Raw genomic sequence first — 10543 nt, 5'->3', positions numbered from 1 at the left:
CAAGTAAATATTTGCTAAACTGGCACCTTTCTTGCTTTGGTGAACCGCATTAGTAAAACTGTAATTCAGAGATGCAGAATCATTTACAACAGCCGGACCATCAGAGGTGACCCATGTTTCACTTATTGTAAGAAAGTTGATTTTCCTATCACTAATAAGGTCTTTGATGTAAAACATTGTATTGTTTAATGCTGTAACATTTAATAAGGCCATATTTAAGGTCTCGGAAGAACAGTGCTGAATTGGCGGAGTGTAAAACGGCTACTCGAAGTAGTAATTAAGTTATTCATGTTAATTCCGCTTTGTGCTAATTTTTTATTTAATCTATAATCTATTGTTGTAATTTTAATACAATGCACATCTAGAGATGAAATGGTAATTAAATTATTCACATTTATGCCTCAGTGTCCAGGTTTTTTTACCTAGACTGAGATTGGTTATTATAGGGGTAATGCAGTGCACATTTGAGGAAGATCTTGCAACAGAGTTATCATATCCTAGCAAGGCATTATGTAAAGAATTTGGAATAGAATTACATAGTCAGAAAATACAACTAACCGATATTTTCAGAAAGGACCAGGGCGCTGAATCTATTAGGATGCAGACATCTTGCCTGAATAAACAAGGAAATTCCCAGAAGAGATCTCAGTTATCCACGAGCCCAATGTTTTGTCCCTCACAGAAGCCTTTCAACTCAGTGTTTAATGCCAGCAGACAACTGTAGTATTCATCTCATCTTCTAGCATTAAATCCTCGCCTGCATAGCTGAAACAGACCGATTCCCTTATTGTCATTTTTATGGTTCTGAAAGGGCGCAGGGGTAAAATTCATTTGACCCTGAAAGTAAGTGGCATGTCATGGAGTCAAAGTTGCTGAATCACGATGAGTTGAGATGATTTGAGCCGCCAAGGAGTATTCTTTCAGCAGGCGAGCTTTCAGTTCCCTCTGGTGTGTCCATCTGGTCAGGATTTGTTGAATCTGGTTCTTGAGTGCCTGGAGTTTTTTGACAACATTCTGCATCTCGCCTCGGCCATCATCCACTTCTACTTCTGCTTCGTGTCCTGGTTGATCTTACCATCTTCTGAGCATTAATTTTCCAATACAGGAATTCTAAGAACCAAAACAAATCCCAACCTTAAAGAGTAACCTGGTCTGGATGGAATCTTAACCATAGCATAACAAATTATTTCAATAATTTAAGAAAACCAGTTTTTTCTTGCCTTTTTTCAGGAATACTTACACTCTTTTTAAAACTGTGAACAGTAATGCATTCCCTATGGACTTTGTTAAACATTATTTTAAAATTGGCATTGAATCATTTGTCCTTGAAAATGGAATATTTAGCACTGAATTAATTGCCCCAAAACAACCCTCATATATCCCTAATGGGTCCACACCAGTGGATGACTGCCATCTATTAGACTGGGGGAGGAACTGCCTTGAATGCACCAACTTCCTTACATTAACTATAAATTCATTACTTTGCTTCAGTTCCATCCAAGACGGATTATGCCTCCTTCAATGTTGTCCTTCCATTATGGCATCCCGGCTGGGAACAGTTCCAGCACAGCAATCACAACATATATATATATATATAGATAGATAGATAGTAAAGGATCACAAGCATGGGCTGGCGCAAGGTTCCTTTTTCAGCTGGGAAGCCAAACCAATACTGGGACAGAAACAAAGGTGAGATGTTCCTTACCTCAACAAAGAGATGGGTAGAAGATGCTGACATCTTGGAAGTGTTTAGTTGAGGACACTTGTCTGGCCAGATGGACAATCGGAAATAAAATGCATGAACTATTTGCTCCCCTGAGACACAAAATGGCAGTATCCCTGGTCTGTGGGACCCATACGGACACCTGCAGGGCATACTGGGATAAATAATCCAGCAGAGTGGCCCTGTTGGGTTCCATGAGTGCTGTCAGGGGGTGCAGCAGATATCTGTGAACATTACTTTGTGGGACTTCTGCAAGACCCGGAAGTGTTGCCAAAGGGCTCAAATAAGGGTAATTTCATGCCAGACTAGAGGGTGGCGGAGTGCATTAACCCTTTCTCTCTTTTTTCTTCAGACCAGTTACAGGAAATTCTGTCTGGCCCCGATTATGCCACTTCCAGTTCTGGCCCTGATGACCTCACTTCCTCTGCCCAACTTTAAAACTGACATTTTGTCTCATATAAATCAGTTCTGTCTTGAAATCAGTATTTGAAACAATTTCACTGCTGATTCCTGACCCCAACTCCCAATATATGGTGTGGCTACCCCAAACCTTTTTGTGTGGCGTTTGTCATTTCTTTTGATTATATACATATATATACTGTATATTGTAAAAATATATAGTAAAAATAGACAATATGAAAGTTTTGGGGCACCTTGCAGCCAACCCTTTTCTTATCAATTTTGATAAGAAACGTTTGGAATAAAATGCATGTTATTAATGCAAAAACAAGTCATCCTGACTTTCGACTCAGGTAAACTGTCCAAAGTGGTGGCTCCTCTTCACTCAGGTGTTCGCCCCTGCTCGCTTCGCTTGCCAACCCCTTCCCTCCCCTCCCCCCCCCCCCCCCACTACATGACGTTGTGAAAAGGGGGGCTGAACACACCCCAAGGAGACACTTCATTCCTCTGAAAACCCTCTTAAATGGTGATACAATGGGAAACAAATAATATTTTGTTTTTACCACCTCTTTGCTCGATCAGTTGCTGCTGCTGCTGCCGTGCCACTTGATCTGCATCTCGTGTGGTGCTTCAAATGTTTAAAAGCCTGTAGAGCAGCTGTCCTTTTGTCTCACTGCCTTGTCTCTATTCTCCCCCAGACATCCTCAAACACTATTCGATCTCTTTTTGCTTTTCTGTTATTTTACCGAGTAATATTTTCCATTTGTTTGCGCTAATGCCATCTTCACTATCATTTTTTGAGACTTTTGAATTTTCCTACTTCCATTATCTCTAACCTGCTCTGCATATGTATCGCGCCATCGTTTTTGAATTCTTTATGACATTTTACTTTGTCTTTTTCCGGCCTCGGGCGTGATTAAATCTCTTGGCACAAAGTCTAGTCTCGCTTAAGAGCTGAGAGCACAGGAAGTGTGTCTGCCAAAAGCATTCCAACAACTGAGAGGTTAGATGACCGTGGTCTTCTTTGAAAATGGTTGTAAGTAGAGCGTGATTTGCAAAAGTCACTGTCTCATGTGTCTTACTTGCAAAGGTTGTAAGTATGACGTGACTTGACCGTCCATTGGGACGTGAAAGTGTCTCTCTATCTCTCTTCAAAAGATCACATCTTGTGCAGGAAAAAAAATCTCGTCTCGTCCCAAGATTTTTTTTATAATAGAGAGATATAAAGTTGCAGAAAAATCATACATTTTTAGCAAGTTTGCCTTGAAACAAGGAGACTAGGATTCAAGTCCTGTGTACTCCCTGTGTGGAGTTTGCATGTTCTCTGTGTTTGTGTGGGGTTATTCTGGGTGCCTTGGTTTCCTCCAATAGCCCCAAACACATGAAGGTTAGATGGACTGGTAATACTAAATTGGCTATGTGGTGTATGTGTTCAACCTGTGATGCAAAAATTGATGGTCTTGTGATGATACTTGCTTGGGATAGAGTTCAGCTTCCCTGTAACCCTATACTGGGTAAGTGGGCTTAGATGATGGAAGGATGGATTTATCAAGTTAAAGAATGAATATTGTTCATTGACTGCGGTTGGTTGGCACCCTGCCTGGGATTGGTTCCTGCCTTGTGCCCTGTGTTGGCTGGGATTGGCTCCAGCAGACCCCAGTGACACCTGTGTTCGGATTCAGCGATTTGGAAAATGGATGGATGGCATTGTTCATTGATGTTATTCTTTACACAGATAAACTCTACTATTCATAATTTTTACTGCTCTGTATTAGTGGTTGTTGACTGTTTTTTCTTTTGATGCAAATTTACTAATATATTCATCTGTTCCAAGGATCAATGTAGTGAAACTCTTTAAATTATAGTGACTGCTATATAGAAATAGCTTAACATTACCTTACATATTTTTCCTGTGTCTAAGGCTGCATGTCTTTAGTTATTGAGATTCTCTCTTTTGGAATGCAGCTTTTCCTCTTTCAGAATGAAATGATAGTACAGGTATATTCTTATAGCATATTTGTGCCCTCTCGTAAATTTGTTAGTCTGCCTCCTGTGTCCTTAGTTACATCCTACTTCATTTGAAATAAGCTTTTTTTATTTTAAATATTGAAGAAGTATTTGCAACAATAAATTAACATTTCAGATTTAACGGAATAAAATAACAGCAACATAATTACACTGTGTCTTTCTTATTATTAATTTGTTATTGAATTACTTGCAAATTCATTCCCCATGTTAGTCCATTAGGTTTAATTCAATGGCTCCCTAAACTCTATTAAACCAATACCATTACATTTTAACTACTTGCACTCTAGTAGGCATTGGCCATCACAATCTATACTCATTAAAGTAAATGTTCGCACCCAAGGTTATCTGAAACGAGTTTATCAGTGGACAAAACAACACACAACATAACATAAATAATGCTTCTGCTACCCGAGGTCATCCAAAAGAGAAAAATGTGAAACATCAAATGAAATGAATAAATTGAGAGATTATGTTTTTCTTATCAAGGAATTCAAGAAAAGGTACAAAAACTTTAAATAGCCACAAGTATTTGGTTGAATTTCAACATTAAACATTTTTATTTTTATATAATTGAAATTCAGGCTGTCATGATGATAATCTAGGTATATATTGTTTGCAAAAGTATTACATTTTAAGCTTTAAAAGGCAGTTCAAAAGACTTAACAGAGAACTACAGCAATACTCCTCCATTATGGCTATACATTTAATATTTAAACGTAAAAATGGGTTGAAAAATTAAAGGATGGACATTACAATACATACAAATGAGCTTTCGAGGCAACTCAGGCCAATTCGTCTTGCCTGAAGAAGGGGCCTGAGTTGCCTCAAAAGCTTGCATATCTTTTTAGTTAGCCAATAAAAGGTGTCATTTTGCTTGACTTCTCACTACATTCATAATGGCTAACATGGTATAACACCCTAGTACTAAATACATGGAAGAAAATTCTTATTCCCATTCTCTGCCCTGTTGAATTTGATTTGAAAGCTACTTCCATTTGTATAGTAAAATCAAAATTGGACCTGAACTTTTACTTGTCCTTGTCCTATGGCTGATCTAGTAAGAGGATGCAGGCAGTTAAACTCTACAGTAGTAAAGCAGAGTTGTTCAAAGATTTTTTTCTTAAAGGGTCAAAATGCAATTGGCAAGAGGTACTAAAGGCCAGATAGGTAGGGAGTTTAGTGTTTTGGGTCAAATTTGTGCTTCAGACTGAAGATCAGACACTTCCCTTGTGGTATTGTGTGATGGAAGAAAGTCTGCTTGTACGTCTCAGAATTGAGGAGTCCGTTAATTCTGACCAGATCAGACCAGAACTCTTTTTGCAGAAATGTAGCTCCAAGGCTGCAGTTAGCCTCTGTCATAATTCACTTTTGAATGCAGACACCCATCCGTGTAGAATTTTCCAGCTCTTCTAAAGACTTGGGGTCTCATGCTTAATGCCATGTATAAAATTCACATTAAAACATGGCATACGAACAAAACTGGAAATGTGCGTACGCACAATAAATTCAGATGCATAAAAATGTGCATAAGTAAAATTTCACACACTTTCCCTTTATAAATCCCAATCAACATGAATCTTAACAAACATGCACACTCCTACAGCTCCACCCTGACTACTCCCCAAATTTTTCATATATGAATATGCAAATTAGCATAAATAGACCCTCAGTGTTTTGTTAAAACACAATGGCAAAAACATGTGGAAAAAAGAATTTCAGTGAATGTGAAGTGGAGATGAGGAAAAATTTACTATTTGTTGGCTTAAGCAGTAGTATAAGCAACAAAAAGAAAGTGATGGAGTGATACAGTGTGGCAGAGATATTCGAAAGTTCAAGTTCAGAAAGTCGCACAGTACCCGAAATAAAAAAAATGTCAGATATCAAAGTCAATGTGAAAAGGCGAGTTGCAGTCCACCGCATGTTTATTCTGTTTCTGACAATATTATAAAAGCTGACCCTCGTGCTGTGGCTGAGACTCCAGGAGGTAAGGGTGCTGCTGGGCTCAGCACATCTTCAGGCGCTACCTGCGCACACAACTCTGCCTCGCAAACTGCTGGGCATCCATCTGGCTGTGTGCTGACAGATGCTGGAGTCACAAAATGCAATAGAGGAGATGCTGTAAGGGATGTGACCAATGAACTAAGGAATATAAGGGCTGTATTATGTGATATTGAACACAAATTAAATGAATTGTTTAAAAAATAAATGCTGTATTGTTTACCTGTTTTTACCTTCTGCTAATTAAATTCAAATGAAGTTTTAATGCTGTCTGATTTGGCTGATCATTTGGTGGGTCAGGGTCAGGTATATCATACCACATCTCTTCAGATATATGGGCAAGCCACGCTTGTGTGCCATATTATGCAGCACTGTACATGCTTACACAATTTGACACACTTTCTGTGAAGTACAGTACATTACTAGAGTGGAAATGTTTTCTATTTACATAAGCAAATTCATTCTCTGTAGGTGCCTTAATAGTGTAACATTGGTGCAGAGGACCACAATGGATAGATTCTCTCCTCTTTACATGGCTCTTTGAGGTGACTCAATATCCTTAAAAGGACTACTTGGCCTTTTGCCACACCAGTTAGAAAAGCACCTGTGACTGTCCGGAATTGCCATTTTTATAGGCTTTCCTGCTATAGATGATGTAATGCTTACATGGTGGTGGATTTTAGGAGGCCCAGACCCCTCAAGGACCCTGTGATCATCAGAGGTGACTGTGTGCAGATGGTGCAGACCTATAAATACCTGGGAGTGCAGCTGGATGATAAATTAGACTGGACTGCCAATACTGATTCTCTGTGTAAGAAAGGACAGAGCCGGTTATACTTCCTTAGAAGGCTGGCGTCCTTCAACATCTGCAATAAGATGCTGCAGATGTTCTATCAGACGATTGTGGCGAGCGCCCTCTTCTACGCAGTGGTGCGCTGGGGAGGCAGCATTAAGAAGAAAGACGCCTCACGCCTGGACAAACTGGTGAGGAAGGCAGGCTCTATTGTTGGCATGGAGCTAGACAGTTTGACATCTGTGGCAGAGCGACGGGCACTCAGCAGGCTACTATCAATTATGGAAAATCCACTGCATCCACTAAACAGTGTCATCTCTAGACAGAGGAGCAGCTTCAGCGACAGACTGCTGTCATTGTCCTGCTCCACTGACAGACTGAGGAGATCGTTCCTCCCCCAAACTATGCGACTCTTCAATTCCACCCCCTTGTGCTGTATCAGTAAGGTGCTGCTGGAGTTTGTGAATTTCCCCTTTGGGATTAATAAAGTATCTATCTATCTATCTATCTATCTATCTATCTATCTATCTATCTATCTATCTATCTATCTATCTATCTATCTATCTATCTATCTATCTATCTATCTATCTATCTATCTATCTATCTATCTATCTATCTATCTATCTATCTATCTATCTATCTATGGCTAATGAAACTTGTCCAGCGCTGTTACGATAGCAATGTGCATGCAGCTGCGAATTGCACTTTGATGTTTCCCAGTGCAACCAAAGTGTAAGGAAATGTTATATATCTCAATGACAAGCGGATAATAACAACCCATACAGGTGGCATGACGCTACTCAGTCATGATTGTGAAATACCTGATTGGTCAGAAAGTTCATGTTGAAAAGCTCCCGTGGCTAAAAACCCGAAAGTACACAGAACTTGCAAAGAAGCATTCCTCAAAGTCTGCCTTTATAAAGCTGGTCCCAATTCAGCACACAGCTTCATGAGTATAGCTCTTAGAAAACTAAATCGATTCAGAAGCCAGTCATCATCATCATCTCTAAATGCACACTCTCTTCTTACATATGCGATTTCTTCTAATATCAAAGCAGCTATGTTATTTGTAATAGTATGGCCATTCCATGAACCATTATATTGTTACAGAATGATTACAATCAAGTGCCTTAAATTTGTAAACCATATGCAATTAATTTTGGTGCATTTGATAAAGCCTGTGTCGTGGATGTAAATATGAATAGAAGTGAAATGACACAGAAACAGTAGCACTGCTTTGACGCTGGGTGCTACCCATTTGCAAAACCAAGCAGAAAGTGCAGAAAAGTGAGCAGAAAAGTGCATACGCAATGTGTGAGGCTGCCATGAAAATGTGCGTGGCTTTACGGCAACTTTAGTATTTATACATCTTGAAGTGAGTGAAAATGAACGTATGAAACATTTTTGGGCATACACACCATGAGGGCCCAGGTGTCTCCTGTTTGAGCCAGAAATTACAAATTTTGACTTGTCAGTCCTGAGTGCTTACTACTATTGTTCAGCATCCTCATTCTTATGTTTTTTACATGTAGGTGAATCTTGGCTTTGTTTGCAGTTAGAAAGATTGGCTTCTTGGCAATAACTCTTGTTGCTATGCTCAGTTATTCCATGGTGAAAGAATTAAGGATTTGGAGGTTAAATTGTCACGTCTGCCACACCATCAATATTTATTTTGATTTTCCTTTACTCAGTTTTATTCCATTTACACCTGTATGTGTTTCAGTTAATCAGTTTGGTTCAATCAGTTCATTAAATCATTGATTATTAACACTTGTTTGTAATCCTTTAATAATGCACTATATACTATACCTTGTAAGTTCTATTTTGGACAAGCAGTCTGTTATTTAGTATATTACTTTCTTTAACAAAATACAAACATTTCTCTATTTTATTCCTTGGAAAACTAATACTTGGAAAGTGGATATTTGGTCTTTTCTGTTTCTATATTTGTGTCTTCTTTCTTGATACACTACAGAGAGCAGGAGTAAAAAATGTGTCAAAATATAGTGATGAGTGCCTTGAAATTAAAGAAAATTTAAGTCTGGAAGAAAGGACAAACAAGATATCAGAGGTTAGAATGATAGAAATAAGAAAAGCAAGAAAGCAATTGATAAGCAGCAAATCACTAAAGTTTGATGGAAAAAAGTGAAGAAAAGGATTGAAATTAAATCAATTAAAGTAAAAAATTTAAAGGGTATTTGCAAAGCTGCCAACAGAAGACCAAGGTCAGATAAGAGAAGATGGATTGAATATCAGTGTGATTCAACAGATAAAATTATTTGAAGTTACAAGACAAGAGATGGATTCAGGATGATTAAGAACCTCAAGGGAGATATCATGATAGTCATAAAAGACAAATCAGTTCTTCATGATTGATGTTCAGATATCTTAAAGATGGGCCAATCACATCAATGAGCTCAAAACAGACACACACGTATGGCAATGATGTTTTTGAAGAGCTGAATAAAAGAGATGACAGTCCTAAAGAAGTGAATAGTGCAGATGGTATACTGAAATCAGAAGTAGAGAGAGCAATCAACAAGTTGAAAAACAATAAAAGCTGAAGAATTAACAAGATACCCAGATAGTAGAGTAAGTATGGGAGATATGTATTGAACTCTAGAAAACAGCTTAATGGCCAAATACTGGTGCAAATCCATCTTGGTGGCACTGCCAAAGAAAGGAAATTAGAGAAGCTGTTCAAATGACCGAACAATAACTTTAATCCTAATGCTGAACACAGTACTGCAGGTTAAGCTTTAACCTACCTTGACTTGTCCTCAACACATCATCATATATAACTTAACATCCTATTAGCCTTCTTGATCGGTTTTGCACACTGTCCGGCTATAGATAGTGACAAATCCACTTTAACTTCTAGGTCCTTCTCATATGGTGTACCTTCAAGTTTCAGACCTCCCATTGTGTATTTCACTTAGTTTGGTATCATCTGCAAACTTAACCAACTTACTGATTATATTTTTGTCCAGATCATTTATGTACAGTGCCCTCAGCACTGATACTGAGGGACACTACTTTTAACATCACTTAATTCCAAAAAGGTTTCCCTCACCATAAGCCTTTGCTTCCTGTGTTTGACCCAATTTTGTATCCACCTACACACTGAACCCTGAATTACCTCTTCTGTTAGTCTGATAATCTCCCAGAAGGCAAATAAAATGAGGAGGATAAGCTGGTCCCAGTCCCTGTTGTCTATTTTCAGCACCCTTCTCAACATCTCAACCGTCCTCACAGGTGGCGCAGTGGTAGTGCTGCTGCTTTGCAGTAAGGAGACTGTGGAAGATAGTGGGTTTGCTTCCCGGTTCCTCCCTGTGTGGATAGCGCTTTGAGTACTGAGAAAAGCGCTATATAAATGTAATGAATTATTATTATTATCTGTTTAAGGGTCTGGTTAAACCACTCCACTAGGCTGTCCATCTGGGAGTGGTAAACTGAGTTCTTAAGGTGAATGATATGAAGTAGTTTGGCAACTTCCCTGAAAGTGCCAGCAGTGAAAGGAGTTCCCTGGTCTGTGAGGATCTTCTTGGAGACGCCTACCCATACAAAGACCTCTACCAGATCCCGAGCAACAGTTTTGTGGG

Source organism: Erpetoichthys calabaricus, chromosome 4, assembly GCF_900747795.2.
Source record: "Erpetoichthys calabaricus chromosome 4, fErpCal1.3, whole genome shotgun sequence".
NCBI lineage: Eukaryota > Metazoa > Chordata > Cladistia > Polypteriformes > Polypteridae > Erpetoichthys > Erpetoichthys calabaricus.
The sequence above is the reverse complement of the archived record's forward strand: the minus strand, read 5'-3'. Positions refer to the sequence as shown.